Source organism: Ambystoma mexicanum, chromosome 5q, assembly GCF_040938575.1.
Source record: "Ambystoma mexicanum isolate Mex_15411 chromosome 5q, UKY_AmexF1_1, whole genome shotgun sequence".
NCBI lineage: Eukaryota > Metazoa > Chordata > Amphibia > Caudata > Ambystomatidae > Ambystoma > Ambystoma mexicanum.
Window position 1 is genome coordinate 446,730,646 of NC_090933.1, and position 16,403 is coordinate 446,747,048.

The window sequence follows — 16,403 nt, forward strand, 5'->3', positions numbered from 1 at the left end:
TTGCGCAGTTCATGTTTAGCTGCAGGGGTTTTAGTTTATAGCTTAGACGGGTTAAGCTTTTACTCCCAGGGGCCTCTGCATAGCAACTGTAGAAATCAACAAATGCGTTCATTTATATCTTCAGCCTTCTCTCAGTAGCTGACTTTTTACATTTCTCAATATCCATTTCCTGCCTTCTCCAGCCCGAGAGGAAAAGAGCTCCACTAATTGGAGCTTATTTTAATTGAGCCTTAATATCCGAGCCTGCCGTATTTGGCCCTAGAGCTACTGGCAGCAGAATGAAATGAAACTACCTCGGGTTGAAGATGTGTATGTACGGCTGTTTGTGAAATGTTTCACTTGACCTACAGATACTTTTTCATGTTGAATAAAGCAAGCCTGATCACATTTCTGATTAAGGCTCTGACAGAAGGTGACAATAAAGACAATTGAGGTGTGAGACGTGTGACATGGAGCTGAATAAATGGTTTCTATAGTTACTGTACGTGTTGTGATTTTTAAGATCCTTATAGTCTGACCTTCCCAACTTCATCTCATGGACTGTGCAATGTGACGTTGCCGACTTTGGCTTTTTAGTTTAAGGTAGCAGCAGGATATTTTTGAAGGCTATTGAGCTCTTGCAGGGAAGATCAAACAAACGCGAGATCCACTAGACTTGTCTGGCATATTGTTGCATGACTGTTGTATGCCAGATAAGTTTGAGGGGACTGTACAAATTCAAAGAGGAGGCACAACTGACAGGGTTTTGATTTTTATCACAATGAATCCAGTAGTGGCCATAGAGGATGTTCACCTTTTCCCTTCATGGATATTAGCATACATCTGTGCTGGGGGCGTACCTACAATTTCACCTGCACAATGCTAGCCCAATGCTGCATCCAATATACTCATGGGATCTATCTGTTGGTCTTTCTGTAGCCTCTAAAATATGCATATGTGCAAGTAGCAGCGAATGGGCCATGCAGAGTGCAAAGTTCTAAAAATAAATTTGGTGTTTTCATACTGTTAATGCGTACATGTTTTGTGGTGTTCCTTCATCTGTCATTTAGGATCAATATTGTAAGAATTAGAAGTGGGTTTTCTTAAATTTGTATAGTTTATGTAACAACTTACACTTAATTGAAACTCTTATAAGTCTATATATATATATATAGAATGTAAAAGCAGCATTAAAATTGATGCATTTTTTAATTGCCTCCTTTCATGTTGGGCATTATCATTAATTTTAGCTTTCTGTAAATTCTGTAATCTGTTCTCAATCTTATGAAGGAATTTAAATTGGGTTCTATTGCTGTCAGGTTTATTATAAACATAACACAATGCATTCAAATACAGTTGAATCCTTTAAATGTGATGTGCCAATTAAAGCAGCAGTCTCATTGTATTTGGTTAGTGTCTTGGTAAGAATATTCTATCGCCAGTGCAGCTGATCTTCGGAAACTTCTCCGCCACTGGGGGACAACGGGGACAGCATGGCTCTGCGTCTGCTCCTCTTGCCCTGTGCCGGACATGAGGTCTGGGCTAGTACATAGCGAGGCACTGCACCCCATCTCTTCAGGAACACCGCTCCTCAGTGTATTTGCTAATGCATAATCATGCAAAGGCCTTGAGCTTCAAGACCTGAGCCGACTGCAGTTGACAAATGTCGGTTTCTGAGCCCCTCCAGATTTGTCTTTACTATCTGGGGGGAGAAACACAACCCCTAGGACTGTGGGTTGTGGAATATTTCAACCCATGCCAATGCGCCCTACTACACGCCTTTGCCAATGGGGGAAGAATCTGCTAAAAATGGAGGCGCTAACCACTGTGCACGCTAAATCTGCAAAAACTGCACATGGTTCAGAAATCAGAGGCTGCACCACCTTGCCAAACACAGGCAAAGTTGATTGTCAAAACAGAACTCCCTGCAGGAGAAGGCCAGTGAGTGCTGTTACCAGTTACATGAATCCATGCCACAAAAGTGGGCTAAAAATCTGAAAATGCCTTTAAATACAGCTTCCTAATCAATGGCAACCTTCCAAGTGCTGTTTTGGTCCTAATTCGGTCATTTTCCCAGTGAATTATTGAAGAAACGAAAAGTGCGGAAATCATAGATTCTCCAGTGCAGTCAGAGGAATCCAGGACTCACTGACTGACAGCTGCATCAGAAAATTAGCTGTCAAACCCTGTTTAAAAGTGTTTGTTTCCTGATTAAAATGGCAAAATCCGCCTATTTAAAGCATGTTTGTGAAGGGCTCATTCTGTTAAAATGTCCAAATCCCTTTATAAACTGTGCTTGTAATTTATATGTGAAATGCAAAGACTTTAAAGGAACCCAGTCTGGAGCTAATCAACTATTTAATTCTGATCTGACAGTCCAGCCTGGGAAAGATTCACAATTCAGCTCGACACTCAATTGCTACAGAAAGGCTAATGGCTGCTTAATGGATTCCACATAATGAAAACAAAGAGAGCCTCAGACATTCATCTCTGGCTGAGCCAAGAACAATGGCAAACTGCCCAACTGATCTCTACAGGGGAGCTTCCCTCTCCAGGAAGGGGAGGGACACGATGCTTCCCTCTACACCCTAGCCATCCCAGAGGATGACACCCTCTTAAGACTTTACAGTACCACCTCCCGAGGCGGAGGTCTTGCTACAACCCCCAAAACCAACTTAACCTTGAGACTCACTCCACCCCATAATACTGACTCATGTGAAGCCCTCACTGCCAAGTTAACCATCTCCAACACCCAGTCTGTATCTATGCACCTTATATACCGACCGCCAGGCCCCTTAGGTTCTTTTGAAGAAGACCTTACGAACATCCTCTCTAACAACCTTAAGAACTCTTCTCAGAGCCTCATTCTAGGAGACTTCGACTTGGGCCTCAGAGACCCACTAGACTCTAATGCCACCCAGATCAGCAACTCCTTAGAGGAGCTAGGATTCACCCAAAAGATCTGATGCCACCCACATCAAAGGCAGAACCCTTGATTGGATTGGCGAGCATAACTGGCAAACAACTATTACCTCTATAATGCCTCAGCCTTGGTCCGATCACTATTTGATCTCATTTTCTCTAGACGCTTCTCCTCCCCTGTATACTGATAGCACAGCGCCAGCTGTCCCTACTAGGAATAAAAACATCAATCCTGAAAATCTCATCCCTTTGATTCTACCCACTCTGAATTCTATTTCAGACCATACAGACCCGTTCACTATGGTAGACCTGTACAACAAAGTGATGTCCGCGTCCTTTGACACCATAGCACCACTGAAAATTAGAAAGAACAAACCCCGGAAACATGTGAATACCTGGTTTTCCCCTCGTCTAAAAGCTCTCAGACAAGAGAAACGCCGTAGAGAAATAATCTGGAGACTAGACCCCTCAGAGTCTAACAAGAACAACTTGAGTAAATTAGCTTCCACCTACAAAAAAGAAATTGTCCTAGCCAAACAAACCTCTTACAACCTCCGAATTTCTCAAGCGAAGTCCAACACCAAAGAGTTGTTCGCAATCCTGAAAGAAGTGGAATCTCCCATTCAAACCCCAGACACCTGCCTAAAGGATAAATATTGGTGCACGGGTATACAAGACGCTCTGGCCAACAAAATGATTACACTACAGTCCAAGATCAATGACAAAAAAAACTTGCTCCTTAATACTGCTAAGTCAAATAACACCACTACGCCGGTGCCCCACATCAAGTCAGGTCAAACCATCCGAACTCCATTCCTCTCGCATATTCCCCAATTTAACTTCCATAAAGTATCTATCCAGGAAGTTGAAAAAGTTATCTTGACTCTCAAACCCTCGAACTGCCATGGGGACCTATGCCCAGCCCAACTCATAAAAGATGCAGCTCATGAACTCTCACCCTTCATTACCAAACTTATAAATGCCTCCTTCACATCAGGCACTATACCTAACAATTTGAAACAATCTTGGGTCTTCCCACTCCTCAAAAAACAATCTAGATCCCTCCATCCCAACGAATTACCGCCCCATCACCACAGTGCCCTTCCTACTCAAAATCCTCAATAAAATTGCCTACCTACAAATCCAACACCATCTTGAACATAACCACCTCCTAGGAGCCCGCCGGTCAGGTTTCAGACCCCAACATGGAACAGAGACTGCGCTTGTAGACCTTAAGGCACAAATAGATTCACTGAGAGACGAGGGCAAGACTGCTTTACTGCTGCTCCTTGATCTCTCAGCAGCATTCGCCCTGGTCGACCATGGGATCCTTTGCAACCATTTAGAGTCTGCAGCCCATTACTCCCAAGAGGCAGTTGACTGGATTCAGTCCTTCCTTAACAGAACAATGCGAGTCTTCTCCCCCCTAGCTGCTGCGGACCCTATGCCCATCACTTGTGGGGTGCCTCAGGGATCTTGTGTCTCCTCTACCTTGTACAACATCTTCACAAAGCCCCACTTCGATGATCTTGATGGCCTGGGTATCACCTACACTAATTATGCTGATAATGCACAGATCCTCATCCCTTTGACGGAGGATTATGGTGAGGATTTGGCCTTTGTGAATAGTGTACCTCATCATCCAGACATGGATGGCCTCACACGGTCTATGCCTGAATGATGACAAAACGGAACTCCTCATATTAGGTACTACCTCCAATCTCAACAAATTAAGACAAGACTACTCCTCGCTCAAAATTGACAATACCATCACCATTGTGGCCAAGGTGGTTAAAACCCTGGGTTTTCATCTAGACGCCTCATTAACCTTCAAAAAACAGGAAATTCTGTGGCTTCTGCTACCTCATACCTGCAAATTAATTAGAGCAGCTAAACCATTCCTCTCACCTACCAACTGCGTTACCCTAGCCAGAGCCCTAATCTTGTCTAAACTGGACTACTACAATGCGCTTTACGTAGGCAGTAACAAATACATTACGAACAAGATTCAAATTTTGCAAAATAATGCCTTAAGAGCAGCCCTAAGCCTCCCGAAGAAAGCCAATATCTCGGACATCAGATCATCTGCCAATTGGCTTTCCACGAAAGACGAGATTCTCCTTTAATCAGCTTCACTGACTCACAAATGTCTGCACCAATCTGCCCCTCAATACCTCCATAGAGAGATTTACAAGCATCTAGCCGCCCCTCAAGAGCCAACTCCAAACTCTTACTGGTTCCCAGATTTAAACGCTCTGACGGGAGGAGAGGGGATAGATTTCCTGTCAGAGCAGCACAACATTGGAACTCCCTTCCTCCATCCTTACAGGAAGACCTCCCTTACCCACAATTCAGATCTAACCTCATCCACTGGATTAAGGAGTATGACAAATAACCTATATCTTTGGTATCTCCTATGATTCTGCTCATATTTGCTGTTATAACATGCAACTTGTAATTATAAATATTGTATGTAAATATGTAACTTTGCACATTGGTCTAATGTTGTAGTGTCCAGTACTGTAACCATACCTGTACTCTACTCTTGCTGCTCCCTATGTAATTTAAGCTATTCAATCCTCTTGTTGCCTTTGCGCCCTGCTACCTCCGGGTTAGGCGCGCATTACAAATAATAAAACAAACAAACACTCCACCCTGATCAAAGGGATCCGACAGCTGTTTGTTGAAAGGAGAAAAAGAAAAAACTCTGAACTTCTTGGTGTTTAAATCTGTATTTGGGGTGAAGTTTGCAACTCTTTAACTGTGCAACCTGAAGGAGTATACATCTAAAAATTGGTACATGTTAAACTAACTTTAGGCTTTTGCTTTTAAGACATTGATGAAATCTGTAGCACTTACGGAACCAAAGCTATGAAAAAATACTTATGGTAGCAGAACTATTAAGGTTGCAAGCCTAAGATTGTATATACATGATCCACTGATAAGCGCCCGGAGGTGTACCGAATTAGAAATTATTAATCCAAACTGTTATGATTAAATTTGATGAAATCCCATAGAATGAGAGACTGCTCTTACAGAGATGGGAATTGGACGCCAGGATAAACCATGAAAAATGTAATGCATGTGTCTGATTTTAGTAGAGGGCATAATTGTAAATGTGTATTAATGGGAAAGCTAAATTGTGGTCAAAATCAATGTGCGAGTTCCTAAATTACATCATAAAGACGACAGCTCTGTTCAGACCGCCAACCAGGACAAAGCATGTGCCTGCAGCCAATCACAGCCGTGGGGGTGTTTTTGAAATTCTGCCCACACCATAAACTGGGGGATGGCATTTGACAGTGTATAGGAACTTCATAAGACACACTGCTTCCGGAACCCATCCATATTTCAGCGCAGCACCTTGTTCCAGAACTCTTCATCTTGTTGCAGAATCCAGACTTTAGCATTGGAGAACTCTTGCTAGCGAGACGCAATTTCAAAACATCCAAAACTTAAAAGAATAATTCTGATTCAGCTTGGCTTGCTACCATTAAGGCTTACCCTTTGAAACTTGCATCCTGTAATCTGCCGTGTCCAGCGACTAGAAGGGCCCTTCCTAATCTTGCCTGAGGCGCAGTCCAAAATTGACCAGAACCGTGCCGCTGATCCAATCCCTCCAGAGGTGCCCTGCTGCCGGTAGATCTGATCTAATGACCAGAACTGACGGTCCAATTTAATTACAAAGGACTAAGTATGAATATTAAGCACAGTGAACCATGGTCTAGCTGCATTGTATTATCCCAATCTCAACCCATCCCATCTTTAAATTCAGAACCCTAGTATCGTTAGAATCCTTCTTGCGCTGATTTTTCTCATCTGTTACAAAACCATAACTCCTTAGTGATTTTGATTAAAGTAATTCCCATACAGAACGGAAACTAGAGTATCACACATGAAGTTATAAGCGGCCGTGAATAACTGATTCATGTGTGGCATCCTCTTTTTCATAGTCATTAATATAGTATAATAAAACGTATCTGTCATTTCTAAAACCGATTTTTCCTGTTACATTTTCGCGCCTATTTTGCAAAAACGCCTCTCACTAAAACCTCCAAAACTTCTTATTTTTTAAAGATAGAAAAGAGATTTCAACTCTCACTGATACCTAAGACCCTTAGCTACATCCACAACTAAAGGCTGCATCACGGAACAGTGTATTTGACCCTTTTTTCTCCAATATCACATAGTAAAAGTTTGCCGTGAATTTGCAAAGTTCAAAAGTTTACACGTGTCTTTGTCCCATTTCAAAGTGCTTCTTCCATCCCATTCTGATCTACAGTGTGTACTGTTTATATTATAGCTCGTGTGTTAGGACCTGTTTAGTGTAGCTTCCTCAGAAATTTGATCCATTTAAGCATTTTTGCACCCTTTTGCATTATTTTACCAAGCAATTTTCACCTGTCCGTTTAAGTGTCATTTGCCAAAACGGTTTTCTCTCTTGTTTGGGGAGGGAAGATTGTATCTAAACTGTAGACCTTGTCTTTCATTCCTGAATACCTGCTGATTACTCACCTTTGTGTAGGATTGCTCCTTTGTACTTCAGTACTTAGCATTTAAGTTAATAATTCCCCCTGCAATCTGTGCACAAAACTGTTCTTTTCCCTGTGTTGTCTATGCTGCATCATTATAAGTGAATTCAATTGCTTGACTTATATTCTGAATTGTATTGTCAGTGTGACGCTGAGTGTTGGCCGTGTTGGAAACTCTGTTTTGCTGCCCGACTACCTCGTTGTGAAGGAAGTTGCTTTTCCCTTCAAAGACCCAGCACAGGTCGCGGAGCGACGCGGAGTGACGCTGAGTGTTGGCCATTTTGGAAACTCTGTTTTGCTGCCCGACTACCTCGTTGTGAAGGAAGTTGCTTTTTCCCTTCAAAGACCCAGCACAGGTCGCGGAGCGACGCGGAGTGACGCTGAGTGTTGGCCATGTTGGAAACTCTGTTTTGCTGCCCGACTACCTCGTTGTGAAGGAAGTTGCTTTTCCCTTCAAAGACCCAGCACAGGACGCGGAGTGACGCTGAGTGTTGGCCGTGTTGCCTGGGGGGCCTGGGGAGCTGGGAACCTCCACGGCCCCCACCCTCGCCGCTGTGCCACACTCCGCCCGCTTTTCCTTGGATCAGACCCAATTGCGTTTGCACCTGAACGCGCTCTTCAGTGCACTTATCATTATTCTTATTTTTATTTTTAACTTCACTTCTCTGTGACCCATATGACTTCTGTGAAGAACACTTTAGACCCTGGCCCCTCGGGAGTCAATATGGATGATGCTGTGGTGTATCAAGAAGAAGAAGGTGCCACTCATCCACTCACGCGGCGGCAACAACGCTTCCTGGTTGCAGGCGGCTGCGCTCCTACTGACCTGCGCTTGGACCTAACGGTAAGCCGTTGTAAATTCCGTAAAAAGAATTGTGCTTCTTCTACATCCATAGACTCTGAGAATTATTTTGACTGTCAGGATAGCACCTTAGACACGTGCAGTACTGACTTATATCCATTAGTATTGCCCACCCCACCGCATCCGAATATAATAAAGATATTACAAACAGAACCCAATATAACCCACACGGCGAAGGAAGGAGAGTCCACTATGGTTGAAGTTGACCATGGGGCATCATTAGTCACTGCAATTGATAGCTGTGCACATACAAACACCTGGTTGGATAACACAATAGTTAATGTGGAGAAAGGTAATGAACTGCTGATCACTAAGACTCTTTCATGCACGGCCGGAACGGTAATAGACCTTGACAAAGCGGCTCAGGAGATAAGTATTGCTGTCGGTGATACCACTAGCGGAGATATGATCATCTGCATAGACTATACAGACAGTGCTAGCGATATGGCCAGTGATGATTGTGAACCTAGTGATAAACAGCATGTCGAATTTCACCATAGCCCCAATAAAGCCCTCAAGTTCGTGGAACGAAAAACTGGCAAGACCGTGGCCCCCAGTGAGCACTTCAGAAAAACATCATTAACGGATACCGCACTTGGGGAAACAGCTCTGATGACATGGCCTCGTCCTAGACTTGCTTTGGTCCGCTCTCCCCGTGACAGGAAGAGCTGTGACCGACGCACCCCGCTGACCATAACCAACATGAGCCAATCAGAGCTTAGAACGGAAATATCATCGATTGGATCCCGCGACCCCTCGGAACAAGTGATGTTGATGGAGGTATTCTCGCCCTGTGAGGAGAATGTTCTTGCTGTGGTCCAGCTGAACCACTAAGCCCAAATGAACTTCCTAAACCTTGGCTAAAACCAATGACGAAAAGGAAACGTCTAGAATCCATCAATGACTATAGTGACCTACTTATCACATCACAAAAGAGGCTCGCCGAGGAAAAAGAGCCAGTTGGCTCTCCTTTCACTGGACTTGAAACCTATTGTCCAGCACCTGTGGTAGATATACAGCCAGATGCTCCATCCAAAAAAAGATCGAATTTACGTAAGAAAAAATCTAGATTCTCTCGAATAAGATCTCAGAAAAGTAATAAACAGAATAGCCAAACTTTAAATATGGCAGAACTCCTGGCTAAAGAATTTACGAGAGAAATAAATACACTCATAATGGCTGCTCATACAATTTCGATGTCGCCATATATCAAACTATACGAACAGCTGAATGAGAATATTAAAGACCAAACAACTCTCATAGCCCTGTTGAACTCAAAAATTATTAATGTGGATCAAGACTTAAATTGGATGAAACAAACTTGGACTGATGACCATCTAAGGGCTGATGCATATATTAAGACTATTGTGGAACAAACCAAAAATAGTGCGATGGACAAACGACTGTTCGCCGAAGTAGCTCGAGAAGCCATAACACTATTGCATCAACAGAAATTAAATCCCACTCTTAAATCAATGATACCTAACGAGCTCATAGTACAGAATGTTGATAAAGCAAAGGAATCTGCTGCGAATAATACAATAGTCTGAGACCCAATTCATAGTCCCTGATACTAGTATAAATACAGAGATAACCACGCAAGAAACGATGTGTGAAAAAAGAGGTGCTAATGCTCCCCCGAGAAAATGTACACAAAAATCCAAACGATCACGAGAAGCCGTCATCTGCATGAATGAGAGCAACAGAACCTGCAGTAGCGAAAAAACGATTACGCTCTCCAAACAGCTAGAAGATGTTCCACAAAGATCTGAAGTAAATAAGAAACCATACCTACCACAAACGCAGGACACTCCCTCGGACAGAGATGAGGACGTAACATCAGCAAATTCTACAAGTAAGTGCATAATGGACGTTGTCGTCCCAGTTTCTCAATCGGAACAAGACGTCAAGGAGCCAGAGAACCAGGATCCCATGAACTCTATACTTGTGTCTGAGGAACTGGGTGTGACAGTCCCTCCTGCCAAGTCAAATACAATACAAAAAGGGATGTTCCCAATATTTGAATCAACAAAATCAGATGCAGTACTAAATAATAAAGTCAGACAAGATGATGGAGAAAAAATCCAAAAATAAGAAAAACAGAAAAAATTCATGTAGATCAAGTGTACGATCCTTTCTAAGGAACATCAAAGGGCTTTGTTCTACTATAAACATCAAGCAAGTGGATGAAACTGTTGATAAGACTAATCTAAGTATAGTGAAGAATTCTATACCAGCTGAACAACTAAACCTAAAAGAGACACCAAACGACCAACCTGTTGAAACTGTAAGCATTTCTGAAGAGCTTTTAGATCTCTCAACATATGAACTTTGTGAAAGTGATCAAGATGATTGGATTGAGATTCCTGAATTGGCTACGTCTGAGGATCGGATTCCCTTCGACGACTTAATCAACATTGACCTTAATATGGGAAAAAAAGATCAAGCACTCCCCAAAACGAAGATTCATGCAAAGCAGCCAGCTAGTAGAACTATTCCATCCTCCAAACCTGGTTGCCCAGATCATGAGACCCATGCACATCAACAAAGAGTCATTAACAGCGACTCTCCCAAACACTCTGGCATAATCTTATCTGCCTTAGAGGATGTCCCCTCTGAATGTATGACAATTGAGGCTAAAAGAGCGTTAACTTTAGCCACCAAGAAACTCACACAGTCTGAGACAAAGCATAACTCGAGTAACTCGGATTTGTGGAAATATGAGCGAAACCTTGAAATCTTAGAAGCCAAAATGCGCTCATGGATAAAGGACTAACTGAACCTAATCCGATAAGAGAAGCTGATCCTAAAGTAGGATCTCCCTGTAATCTTAAACCTCACTTGGAACAGTTTTCAAAAGCCTCATTAACGTTACAAAAGAGCCAAAGGATTCTGCAAAAACCGACATACTCGAAAGTACAGCATAATGCACGAGTAAGCGAAGCTGTCGGCTCTGAATATAGCCTACAAGCTCGAAGATCTAAGAAAATGGGGAAATATCTGTTGCGCTTAGAACGCATAGTGAGAGAAAAAGATGGCCTTCTTTTAAACAGGAATAATGTGATGAGGCTATTACATCATATTCCACAATTAAGAACTGTGACCTCTGATGACATCCTAATAGTAGAATTCGAGGACGAGAAAAATGATTGCGTGATCCTGCATTTAGCTTCAAAAATCATCTGCGATTCACTATTAAACACTGAATCCATTCTGAATTCTATGGGGTTTGATATACATGCAATCCAAAATTTACAGAAGACAATCAACCGATGAACAAAGGGCTGGTATACGCCTATAATTCTGAAACTGACAAAAGTGTGCAACGTGTCGAAGAACCATGCTCAAGTAGCAAATATGCCCCCTCAAAGTACCACACCACTAATGAAATACAAAACCCAGAAACAGAGTTAGCCGGAGTATCGACTGAACAGATTTACTCCAAAATGAAGAAAACCATCAATCCACAAAAGAAAGACATCGATTGGTCATGGATTGCTAAAACTATCAATAACACAAAACATAGTTAATACCCAAAGATCAAGGAGACTGGCAATATATGCATCGCTTCATGGAACACACGTGGGCATTCACATCTCTTTGAAAATACATCCAATGATTTGATGGACATAGACTTGCTCTGTTTGCAAGAGACTTGGCTACTGAAATCGCCAGTAGCAGACGGCTTTGAGATAGCCTTCAACAGAGCAATTAAAGGGGAAAAAGGCCGACCCATGTCAGGAATGGTAACGCTCGCAAAAGTAAAAAGTGGTATACGTATCTTATCTCATACCATTGTGTCACCATATATACAAGTGTGCAAAGTGAAACTGCCAGAGAGAGATGTGACAAAGATAATCTACTAATACTGATTAATATATATTGGCAACATACAGCAATATTATTAGACAACTTCATGGAAACCATTTCAGAATTAATTTGCAATATTAAAAGGAATGAAAATGATATAAACATCTTAGTATGTGGAGACCTAAACATAAATTGTCTGTCTATTATAAACAACTCCCTTGAAGAAAAAGTAACCTATGGTGAACAGGCAGCTAGGCGATGGATGCAAGAAATGAAAGCTTGGAACTTACAATTGCTGAATGGCAACACACCAGGGGACATTCCGGCCCATCCAACCTGGCGAAGACTCTGGCAAAGTTCAACAATTGACTACATGTTCGTAGACGGAACCCTAAGATGCGAGGTCCTGTCTCTTAAAATCATTGATATGAAGGTCAGCGATCACTGCCTAGTAAAATTGTATTTGAAATCAAATAAACCTAGAAGGCCAGCCGTCAATGAAGCACCGACTCTTGAAGTAGGTCCTGGTCGTAACAGACTAAGACTGAGTGAGAATAATATCATCTCACTAAGGAATGCACTAGAAAATAAAACAGAATTGGAACAAATTGAGTACACAACTCTATTAGAGATATATCGGGAGAAAAAACGTATTAGGGCAAGATCGGATTTCACGCAGCTCCATGCTTGGGATGCAGAAGTTAATGAAAAGAAAAAAAACCTGAAAAAAGCACTGAGAATGCTCAAAAACAAGTCCAATATAAATAACCAAAGCATGATAAGACATCTGAAACAAACTTATAAGAACTGGCTAATTAGCCATAAACATATCATGTTACAAAGAGATGCTGAAATTATGATGGAAGTACTTGCTAAAAGAAAGACTAGAGATTTTTGGGCTTTGCTGAATAACATCTCAACCCCCCCAAGGAGCCATCATGAAATCTATGATTCCGGAAGCTCAATGGGTCAGACACTACGCAGAAACATTTAACAACAATCAACCCAAGAAAAGAATTTTACCAACCTCGGAGTATGAGTGGTCAATTGAAATAAAAAAAGAGGATATCTATAGAAACATCCTAAAATTAAGTACATCTAGAGCACCGGGACCTGATGGTCTAACAAATTACCAACTAAAACACCACCCAGAATTATGGGCAGATTTCTGCTACTCATTATTTCGGACCATTCTCCAGACGAAACAGATACCATCTTCCTGGCGGTGTGCTATTGTAGTACCAATTTTTAAAAAAGGTGCTCGAACTGACCCTAAGAATTACCGACCGATAGCTCTGCTCGATGTGGTCGGCAAAATCTTCGCTTCCCAGCTCCAAATCCAACTACTACAATGGATCCAAGACACCAAAAGATACGATCTTCGACAAACTGGATTCGTGAAAGGGGTTAGTTGTGGGCTGAATCTAACAATTCTGAACTTTCTAAAAATGGAAGCTATCAGACAAAACAAAGATCTATGTAGCATTTATTGATCTATCTAGCGCTTTTGATTCCATCGACCGAGAGATGCTCTGGAAAAAGATGAAGAAATGGAAGTGCCCAGATAATTTACTGCAACCTATAAAGGAACTCCACACGGACACAGTCATTAAAATCAGACTTGATTCAAGTGGAACGCTGAGCAAGCCAATTGAAATGAATCAAGGCGTAAAACAGGGCTGCCCGTTTGCAGCAACGCTGTTTGGCTTATTTATGTCTGATATTGGTGATAGTCTCGCAGATGTAAATTCCTTTCCACCGAAAATAAATGGGCAGGCAATAAGTTGGATGCTATATGCAGACGACATTGCATTACTCGACCTAACACCGATTGGACTAACTCGAAAACTAGCGGCTCTAGAGAGATATGTAGAACAACACAAACTAAAAATCAATCCTACAAAATCTGAAATAATAATCCTGCAAGATTTAACACAAAGTAATAAACGGACTACAAAAAGCATCCCAAAGTGGAGACTGAGAAATGACATCTTAAGATGCGTGAAAAAGACAAAGTACCTAGGTGTCTGGATCAACAGTAACATAAATGACGCACCCTGGACAGAGAATGCGAAAACAAAAATGTAGACAACTAGCAAGTCAAGGAGTAGTAATAAATAAAAAGTTTGGGAAATTCTCGTTACAACCAGTAATAACCCACTATAACCAAAAAGTGATTCCATCACTGATCTACGGGGCAGAAAGTGCCTTAGGAGTGTCTGCCACTCTATGGCCAGAACTAGAAAATCAATATTGGAGGAGAGTCTTGCATTTACAGAAAGGAATCTCGAGTGCATGTGTGAGATATGAACTCAATCTAATATCCATGCATGCCCGAGTGTTATGGAACACGCTATCCATATATCGGAAAATCATCACAGTAGAATGTCCTCCTCAGTTCAAGATCTTACAAAATGCCCTGAAGGGTAACAAAGAAACCCTACTATGTAAATGGGCACTTGGGTGTAAAAAGCAATTGGAGCTACTGGGAGCTGATCAAGATACCCTGAGAAACAACCCGAATTATGTGAAGAAAAAGCTATGGGAACAGGATTGGTGCTCGACAGTTGATGATCGCAATCGCCACAAACTTATGGAAGATGCAGCTATTGAGGCAAAAGATCGAAAGAAATTGCCTTAATACTTGATGAGATCTGCCAATGCAAGACATCGAGCAATCTATATGAAATTTCGTATGAACTTAATAAACACCAGAGTAAGCCAAGCAATAAGAACGCGGAATTCGAAAGCATTACTCAGGTGTCGTCTCTGTAACAAACACCAAGAAACCCTTAAACATCTTACACTGTACTGTGAGGCTCTGAAAGACCGGAGATCTGTACATTTGGGACACCTAGTGCGGAAATACGCCACCCTAAGCGGAGAAGATCTATGGCGAAAATTTCATAACCCATGTGAAAAGGACATCTTCGGGTTGACACATTTCTTAAGTACTTGAAAGTTTGCTAAAAGAGATCTAACTTGAAGAAAGAATCTAAAAAGTAATGGATGCTTCAAAATGTTGAGATGAGGTGATGAGATGAAGCAAAACCAGATAAAGGATTGGTAATGGAGCAAAGAATCATCTGTAGTGAACAGAGTTAATGAAAAGTGGGATCAACCAAGTCAGAGAGAAGTAAGAAGGCATGGAACGATACACTCTGTTATGAAATAATGCACCGCAATGACTCATTTCGAAGCACCCCATAGATAGCTAGAGGAGGAATTGTGTGTATAATTTTGTTTTTTCAAAAAGTTTGTATAAACTAAATGAAAAAAAAATAAAAATTGTATTGTCACCTTTAGGTGATGGCTGTTATATGTGTATATATATATATATGTGATTTGAATAAATAAATGAATATTTACCTTTACAAGCTAGCCTGATTCCTGATCCAGTGTGGTGACCTAGGGGGTATTTTGAGACGGGTGTGGTATGAGTGGTATATCCTTCAGAATATTGAAATTATAGACACAAATAAATAAGGGTTTAATTGCGCACTACATGCTAGGTGAGACCTGGGTGTGTACCTGATTGAAATCCCTTACAGCGTGGTGCCAGTCGATGCATCTGATGTGCCTCTGGCAGCAGACTGCAAAACTGTTCACCTTTCTCTACATGGAGCGAAGGTTGGAAGATTGTCCCTGACTGAAAGGAGAAGAAAAAGCACTGCAAGAAGTCCCGTTCACCAAGCAGTTCCTTTTGGTACCACTTGTCAAAGAAGCACTCCACTCTCCTCGGACTCCCTGGAAACTCCTCCGCAGGTACAGTTTTCCACCCAAACCCCCTAAGAAATGAGACCATTTTCCAGTGAAGATGCTTGACATCTTCACCAAGTCCCCAGCGCAGTTAGCACCATCAGGACCCACCGCACATGGAAAAGCTGGTAGGAATCCTGCGAAGTACTGTGGCCAAACACCTAGGGTCTTGGTCAAAGATCCTATGGGTGAAGACCTGTCCCTGCCCCGACACTCCATCCTAGTGTGTCGAACGGTGGTTGCAAGCTCTTCAGTACAGACAGTGCCAGAACTCCTCTGAAGTAAGATCAGCTTTCTATGGGAAAATTCATATCAAATAAGGGAGTAATCTTTAATGAGGACAGGGACACCATCTTCTTTTTGGGAGGTATGGGGGTCCCTGTGCCTTAGTGAATTGAAGACTTTCCGGAGGAGTTCGGTTGTGAGGAAGAAGGGCTGTTGGAGCTGGCTTCTGACTTGCAGGAGGATAGTGGTCTGGACACGGGTGGGCTGGCTTCTAGGGAACTCTTGGGATTTCCCACTGGCCTCTACACTCTGGG

The 16,403-nt window shown here is 42.1% G+C and overlaps 1 protein-coding gene across 2 annotated transcripts in view; it reads left to right on the forward strand.

The window, feature by feature from the left end:
• Nucleotides 1-16,403, forward strand: part of LOC138497449 (transcription initiation factor TFIID subunit 4B-like) — a 927,656-nt gene that overhangs the window by 662,210 nt on the left and 249,043 nt on the right. The gene's annotated exons all lie outside the window — the stretch shown is intronic.